The sequence below is a fragment of the Haemaphysalis longicornis genome, unplaced genomic scaffold, assembly GCF_048455015.1.
Source record: "Haemaphysalis longicornis isolate Haplotype H1 unplaced genomic scaffold, Haemaphysalis longicornis Haplotype H1 scaffold_6, whole genome shotgun sequence".
In the NCBI taxonomy this organism is placed as follows: Eukaryota; Metazoa; Arthropoda; class Arachnida; order Ixodida; family Ixodidae; genus Haemaphysalis; species Haemaphysalis longicornis.
Window position 1 is genome coordinate 198,790,985 of NW_027526407.1, and position 6,988 is coordinate 198,797,972.

The window sequence follows — 6,988 nt, forward strand, 5'->3', positions numbered from 1 at the left end:
GGGGACGCCTGGTTGGATATGCCGGCTGTGAGGCCGCGTGTTAAGCAGGCGGGCGTGTGGCCCACGGAGGAGGATCAACGACAAGTGACGCCATGGGTCGAGAACAACTAAAAAAACATATTCTTCTGAGGACACACAAACACTGGGGAAAAGAACTGGCGACCTGATTGGCAACAAAAAGCAGCACACGCGCCACGCGGAGGAATGGCTATAACACTGAAGTCCGAACCAAAGTTCGCGCGGAAAGGAAAAACGAGGGGACACGCTCACGTTCCAGTCTATTCGACGCTGGGCGGGATGACGTCGTTGGAACAAGTGGAACGTCGGTCGAACGTCGCCTGTTGAGACGTGGTGGTCGCAGGTACAGAATGTCGATGCCGCGCTAGTTCTTGGCCACTCCAGGCCTCGCCCCGAATATTGGCCCGGAACATGCCTCCGGATCTCGCCAGCGGGAACAGGAACCCCGTGTTGCAGCAGAGGGACCCCGGAGCAGCTCCCGGGACGATTCTCGGAGCACGGCGCAAGCACGCTCCTGGCTTGCCCTCCAACCGCCTCCCGAGAAGAATCCTTGCCCCCGTTCCTTTAGCGCTGTCTCGTCGCTCCTCGCTGCCGGCACACCCCCCTCTCGTGCTCCGCGCTCAGCGTGGACCCACTCGTCGTCGTCTTCTCCTCCACCGCCGGCTTGTTTCCGTCGTCTGCTTGCGCGTTGTCGCGGCCGGGGGATGCCAGTCATCACATTCAACCCCCTGCCCGAGAGGTTTGTTTGGGGCAAACAAAACTCGGCACATAATGTTAGCACGGCCGCGACGAGACATATGGCACTGAAGTACGTTCTGTCGTGCCAGACTTTCTAGCACCACGACAAGAGTACTGTCCGAAACAGTCCAAAACAATCTCTAGCCCAATAAAAGGGAAACCAACAAAAGAAACAGCGTTTGCCACTCTTTTAAAACCACTCTGTAGACTAAACTGCCTACTTAAAAAGTTGGACAAAGGTGCCCTCTTCCGTGCCTACTCTGTCAGTGGGTGGGAAATGTACAGGTTAATCGGCACGAGCAGTCGGTGGTAGCACAGGAGTTAGAGGAAATGACACACCCGCAACTTCGTTGTTGGGTGCGTGTGGCATCTTGAACCCTGTGGAGGGGTTTCTCTTCTAGGCGCTGGGCAAGAGGTGGATGACCAGATCGATAACAACACGCCGAAATGCGTCGATCTCCGCCACGATCTCCCGTGGCTACTCAGTGTTTAGGCGCAGCCCTCTGACACATGCGACACAACTTTACGAAGCGTGCGGTGTCAGCTTGCATCTCAGGCCAGTAGAAGTCCTTGCAGACGCGCTCCATGGTTCGCCTGATACCCCTGTGACTGCCCAGGTTTCCTTGATGGGCCTTGTCCAAGACGATGCCTCGTAGTTCCTGGGGGACAACGAGTTGCTTTCTTTCTTTTCCGGAGGGCAACTGATGCCGTCGATAAAGAATCCCAGCAGTCTTCACGAACTCGATCACCGCTGCGTTGAATGTCCCCTTTCTGCCGACCTCGCCGAAAAACTTTCGGAGAGAAGGGTCTTGCTGCTGTAGCGCACATAAGTCAGCAGAGGTGATAGTGCAGGGGCTGTCAGCAACGGCAGGAACCTGCGGCATTGTTCTTGGAGCCTTGCTTTTTGATGCGTAGGCGCAACTGTGGGACTTCGATCCTGCTACAACTGGCGAAGACGACGGCAGGTTTCGACCGCGCAGGTCTTCTGGGACGCGGACGCTGCCTTCTCCAAGAACCGTGCTTGCTATTACCGGCTTCCTTTCGTGAGACACCTTGCGTCTGTTTCTGCAGTCATACTCCGGCGGAGCCTGGCGTCGTTGAAACTTGGTCGGTGCTTCCATCTCAAAGGAATTGGGTCCAGGCAATAAGATTGCTGCTTGACCCTCGTTCTCGGGCAGGTTTGCGCCAGCTTCAGCCTGGTGTCCGAGATTACGGCCCCTCAAGCAGAAGGCATTCTTCTTGATGGCATGGCTGGAACCCGGAGACGTCGACTTCGTCCAACAGTCAGCTGGCCAATGGCCCTGCTTATTACATAGCAAGCAGTAAGGCCTCGCCTTACGGTCCTGCTGGTCAGGAGGCCTGTCAACTTCAGGTGGCCTGCCCCTCTCGTCTTCTCGACTTCTTGCCAAGTTGTTGAGACCTTGAGCTTCGAGGTACTGGTCAGCTGCTTCGACTAGCTGGTCCAGGTTTTTGTAGCCCCTCTCTTTGAGGAAAATGGCTAGCTTCTCGTGACACCTGTCGAGAAATTGCTCGGCCACCATTTTGACTCGGAGCGCGGCATATGTCTGCTCCGTTTTGGCCAGCTCCTGCCAATTGTCAAAGTAGCCGAGTAGGCGGCCCGCAAATTGACGGCCTGTCTCCGAGTCCTGTGGCTGGGATTCCCTAAACTTGCACCTGTAGCCCTCCTCGGTGTATCTGAACCTCTGTAGTAGGGTCTGCTTTAGTTTAGGGTAATCCATGGCATCCTCAGAAGACATGCGACCAACGGTCAAGCACAAGTGTAGGGACAGCGCCCACTTGTCTGAGGGCCACCCTTGACTGGTTGCCACCCTCTCAAAACGCTGGATGTAGGCGTCAAGCTCATCTCGATCCTCGTTGAAGGCAGGAATGAACTTGTGAGGGCTGTGGACGCCTTGTGCTGCATTATTCGCAGTGACACTTCCCACGGCGTCCGAACTCGCGTTGGAACCCTGCGACCGCTCCTGAAGTTGTAGCCTCAGTTCTAGCACGGCACGTTCAGCCTCAATGCGCGCTCTGGTCTCGGATTCTGTCTTCTGGGCTAGTATTGCCACTTCTTTAGCCGCCTCGCGTTCAGTTGCGCGCCGGTCCCTTTCTTTTATGCGTTCCTCGTCAATCCATTCTTTTAGAGCTGGTCCGGACAGTCCTAGCTCCTTCCCAATGGACATCAACTTTTCTAGTTCCATCCTCGCTTGCCACACCCACTTGCCTGCTTAGTCTCTAGATGGAATTCGAGCACGCGGTCCTGTCGCGGACGCCAGAAATTGTGAGGCCGCGTGTTAAGCAGGCGGGCGTGTGGCCCACGAAGGAGGATCAACGACAAGTGACGCCATGGGTCGAGAACAACTAAAAAAACATATTCTTCTGAGGACACACAAACACTGGGGAAAAGAACTGGCGACCTGATTGGCAACAAAAAGCAGCACACGCGCCACGCGGAGGAATGGCTATAACACTGAAGTCCGAACCAAAGTTCGCGCGGAAAGGAAAAACGAGGGGACACGCTCACGTTCCAGTCTATTCGACGCTGGGCGGGATGACGTCGTTGGAACAAGTGGAACGTCGGTCGAACGTCGCCTGTTGAGACGTGGGGGTCGCAGGTACAGAATGTCGATGCCGCGCTAGTTCTTGGCCACTCTAGGCCTCGCCCCGAATATTGGCCCGGAACATGCCTCCGGATCTCGCCAGCGGGAACAGGAACCCCGTGTTGCAGCAGAGGGACCCCGGAGCAGCTCCCGGGACGATTCTCGGAGCACGGCGCAAGCACGCTCCTGGCTTGCCCTCCAACCGCCTCCCGAGAAGAATCCTTGCCCCGTTCTTTTAGCGCTGTCTCGTCGCTCCTCGCTGCCGGCACACCCCCCTCTCATGCTCCGCGCTCAGCGTGGACCCACTCGTCGTCGTCTTCTCCTCCACCGCCGGCTTGTTTCCGTCGTCTGCTTGCGCGTTGTCGCGGCCGGGGGATGCCAGTCATCACACCGGCAATTGATCCGCGCAATCTCCCCCTAATTAGTCTATTTTAGGGTCCTTTGACCACGAGTTCGGCAGTTCTGTCTCTTGAAGAAAGCTTAGTAGAAGGCGCGACACGTCTCTGCGCTGCATCCAATGACCCCTTGGGAAGACTATGTGGTCCAAGGTGTTGTGTGGGGCTCCCAACGTTCGAATTGCTAAGAGCTTTGCAGTCCGGTCGAAATCATGCCCTGGACACCACATTACATAGTGGTATAAATACCGTATTACTGCGCATGACGAACATACAGGCGGTCACACGAAACCCACCTTGAATAGCCATGCTGGAGTCTTCACAGAACCCGTTCGGATGCGGTACAGAAATGTTGCCTCCGATCTCGTACGTCCCTCTGGGACGTAAGGCTGGTGATAGGGATCTTCCCAAGGACTTGAAATGTTCGACGAATGTTCCCCTGAAGTCTTTCCAGTGATCGGCGGAAACCTTAACAGTCGGCGCAAATTGCCGCGCTTTCCGTACCAGATGATCGGTGGTCTCATTGCCCTTGACGCCAAAATGGGATGGAATCCATTGAAAGCGCACATGAAAACCATTGCTGCGGAGTTTTTGCACAAGCCGTAAGTAACTGTGAGAGGTCCTTTTTGTGCGGATTCCACGCTAAAAAAGTTGTAGTGCTGCTTTTGAATCAGTCGGAATTACAACTTCCTGCGGTATTATAAGACTTTAGTTTCCTCAAAGCAGCCGTGATGGCAGTGCACTCGGATTCGATGGAGGAGACCACATGATCCAGGCGTGCTGCCCTGGAAACCTGGTTATAAGGAATTACATACGCCGCTGCACTAACCCCTCTGACCCGATTGACTCAGCCATCCGTAAAAATTGAAGGTGATTGGGATAAGAGTTCTCCAAATGTTCAAGAACCAACTTTCTGGCTGCTTCCACTGGCGTATTTTGCTTGAGTCTCATTGGAGGAACATGTAGCTGACACTGAAAGCTCTCGTAAGACAATGGCGGCGTTTAGATAGGAAGTGTCCCGGGCCACTAATGGCACAATATTATGAAAGTTCCTTGTTCATGCAAACGCTCGCTGTTTATTTAGGGTCTCTTTTTTTACTTTTCACGAAAACGTAAATGGAGCAGAGGGAGCGCGTGTGGTGCACTCTAGGGGAGTCTGTCAGACGGCTACACGAGTTTGAAGAGACTATTCTCATGAGCACATTCCGTAATCATTTCGAGGGCTCGGGGGTTTTCCCGTACACGGCGTATGTATTCGGATACGAGCGAGTTGTAACAGCCTAACACGGTCTCTATCGAATGTGGTACCGAGCCAGATGAGAATAAACAAATTTGGTGTGCCACCACAACCGCAGTTGGGGCAGCGGTGGAGCACAGGAGCACAGCGGCGTAGTTAGCACAGGACCAGGGTATTTGGAGATTAATGGGAGAGGCCTTTGCCCTACAGTAAGCGTAAATAGGCTGGTGGTGGTGGTGATGATGATGATGATGGTGGTGACGATGACGACGACGACGATTGTGATTATGATGATGATGATGATGAGTAGGAGGAAGAGGAGGAAAAGGAGGAGGAGGGGGGATGTGGGCCGTGTTAGTGTAGACTTTTTTCGCGAATATTTCGGGCGACCATGGAAGAGGATTGTGAAAGTCGAGGACTACGTCTGAGGTCGCATCTTGCGTACGTTGTCTGCTTAGTTTCTTTAAATGCCGAAACCGAAGTTACTAATACAACTGGAGAGACGTGGTTGCTCCAGTGGGAACCGCAGGAGGTGCTTGAAGTTGCTCCCTGGCAGCAGCGTGTGCCAAAAGGTTGCGATTCCGAAGAGCACGCCAGAGAACACGCCACGAATACTGGGCAGAGTGTTGTCGAACGTCGGCCTGTCCGCCGCCGGGCGCTCCTCACGAGGCGCACGTCCACAAACGTTCAGTATTTTTTCCTCGTATTTTATGCGAACATCTTACGTTGCGCAAGGACACCCGCAAGTCTAGATGACGGCGCTTTAAACGATGTTTATACCATTTGTTCCGCAGTGACGTCACGCTTTGACGTGTCTCGTGAAGCTCTGCGGAGCCATGGGATGCCTAGGCAAGCGGATCAAGGGCGAAGCATTGTACAGCTGCGCCAGGAGTTGCTAGGCAACGTGAGGTAAGGCCAATGTTCCGCGAGTTTTTTAGGTGCTGAGTACCTTATGACCGCCAAATGTACGTCCGCGTTCGTGCGTTAAGCATTTGCAATCGCGAAAATTCACACAGGCACCGGCAGGATTCGAGCCTACGTCTTGTAGACCATACAGACTTAGTGTCAGTCGTCCTACCCATTGTGCTACGACCGTGAGTTAGTACCCGAGGGTCAAATGGCTTACTCATTCGCCTGTACCGGTGCGGAATACCTTAGGACCTCCCACTGCCCGTCCGCGTCCATCCAAATCAAGCGAAATTCGATTTGAGCCATGGATTGCAGTTTCATTTAGACAATAATCAAAGTGCAACAAACGGCTCAAATCGAATGACGGTCGGGGCGCAAATCGCAAGTCACTCGGGGCTCAACGTGGTCGTCATTTCGACTCCGCCTACTCCGCACCCTCGCCGTCATCCACGGAGCGGATATGCCGCCATTTTTGTACAACGGATAAAATAGGGTCGCCTTAAACAGCTCTGCTGTGAAAAATTTCATCACTAACGAAAACAAGCCATAGTTTTCAAATACGTTTTACGTTTTGTATGTAACTCGTTTTAAAGGTGTTTCATTTTTTATGCACAAGAAAAACAAAAGGAATAGCACCAAACGGGCGTACGGCGGGCTGGGCGAACGTGTTTTTTTCTAAGCTCGAAAGCATATAATGCCGCCCAATATTAAGAGTGTGCCAGGTAATTGTAAGGAGTCGTATCTCTATTAACACATTTTAAAAGCACCTCTGAAATATGGGGGATTTAAAATGTGGCTTCTTTTTAAAACACATTTTATCTTTTTCTTGCGAGGTTTTGGTTAGCTAGAAAATATAAGGCAAAGAAAGCAAATTGTATGCGGGTGCCCTAGGGAGGATCTAAACTGAAGCCATGGCCCAATTATTCGCATCGGCAGCTGTGACGCCAGAGTTCTGAATATTCTCATTTCTGATCACCATAATGCACACCCTGTATTCTACACGTTATAAATACCGAACACCTTATAACACTTCAACTATACGTCCTGCTTCAATCTAGCTGATTGGTGTTAGTTCACGTTTTCGTTCT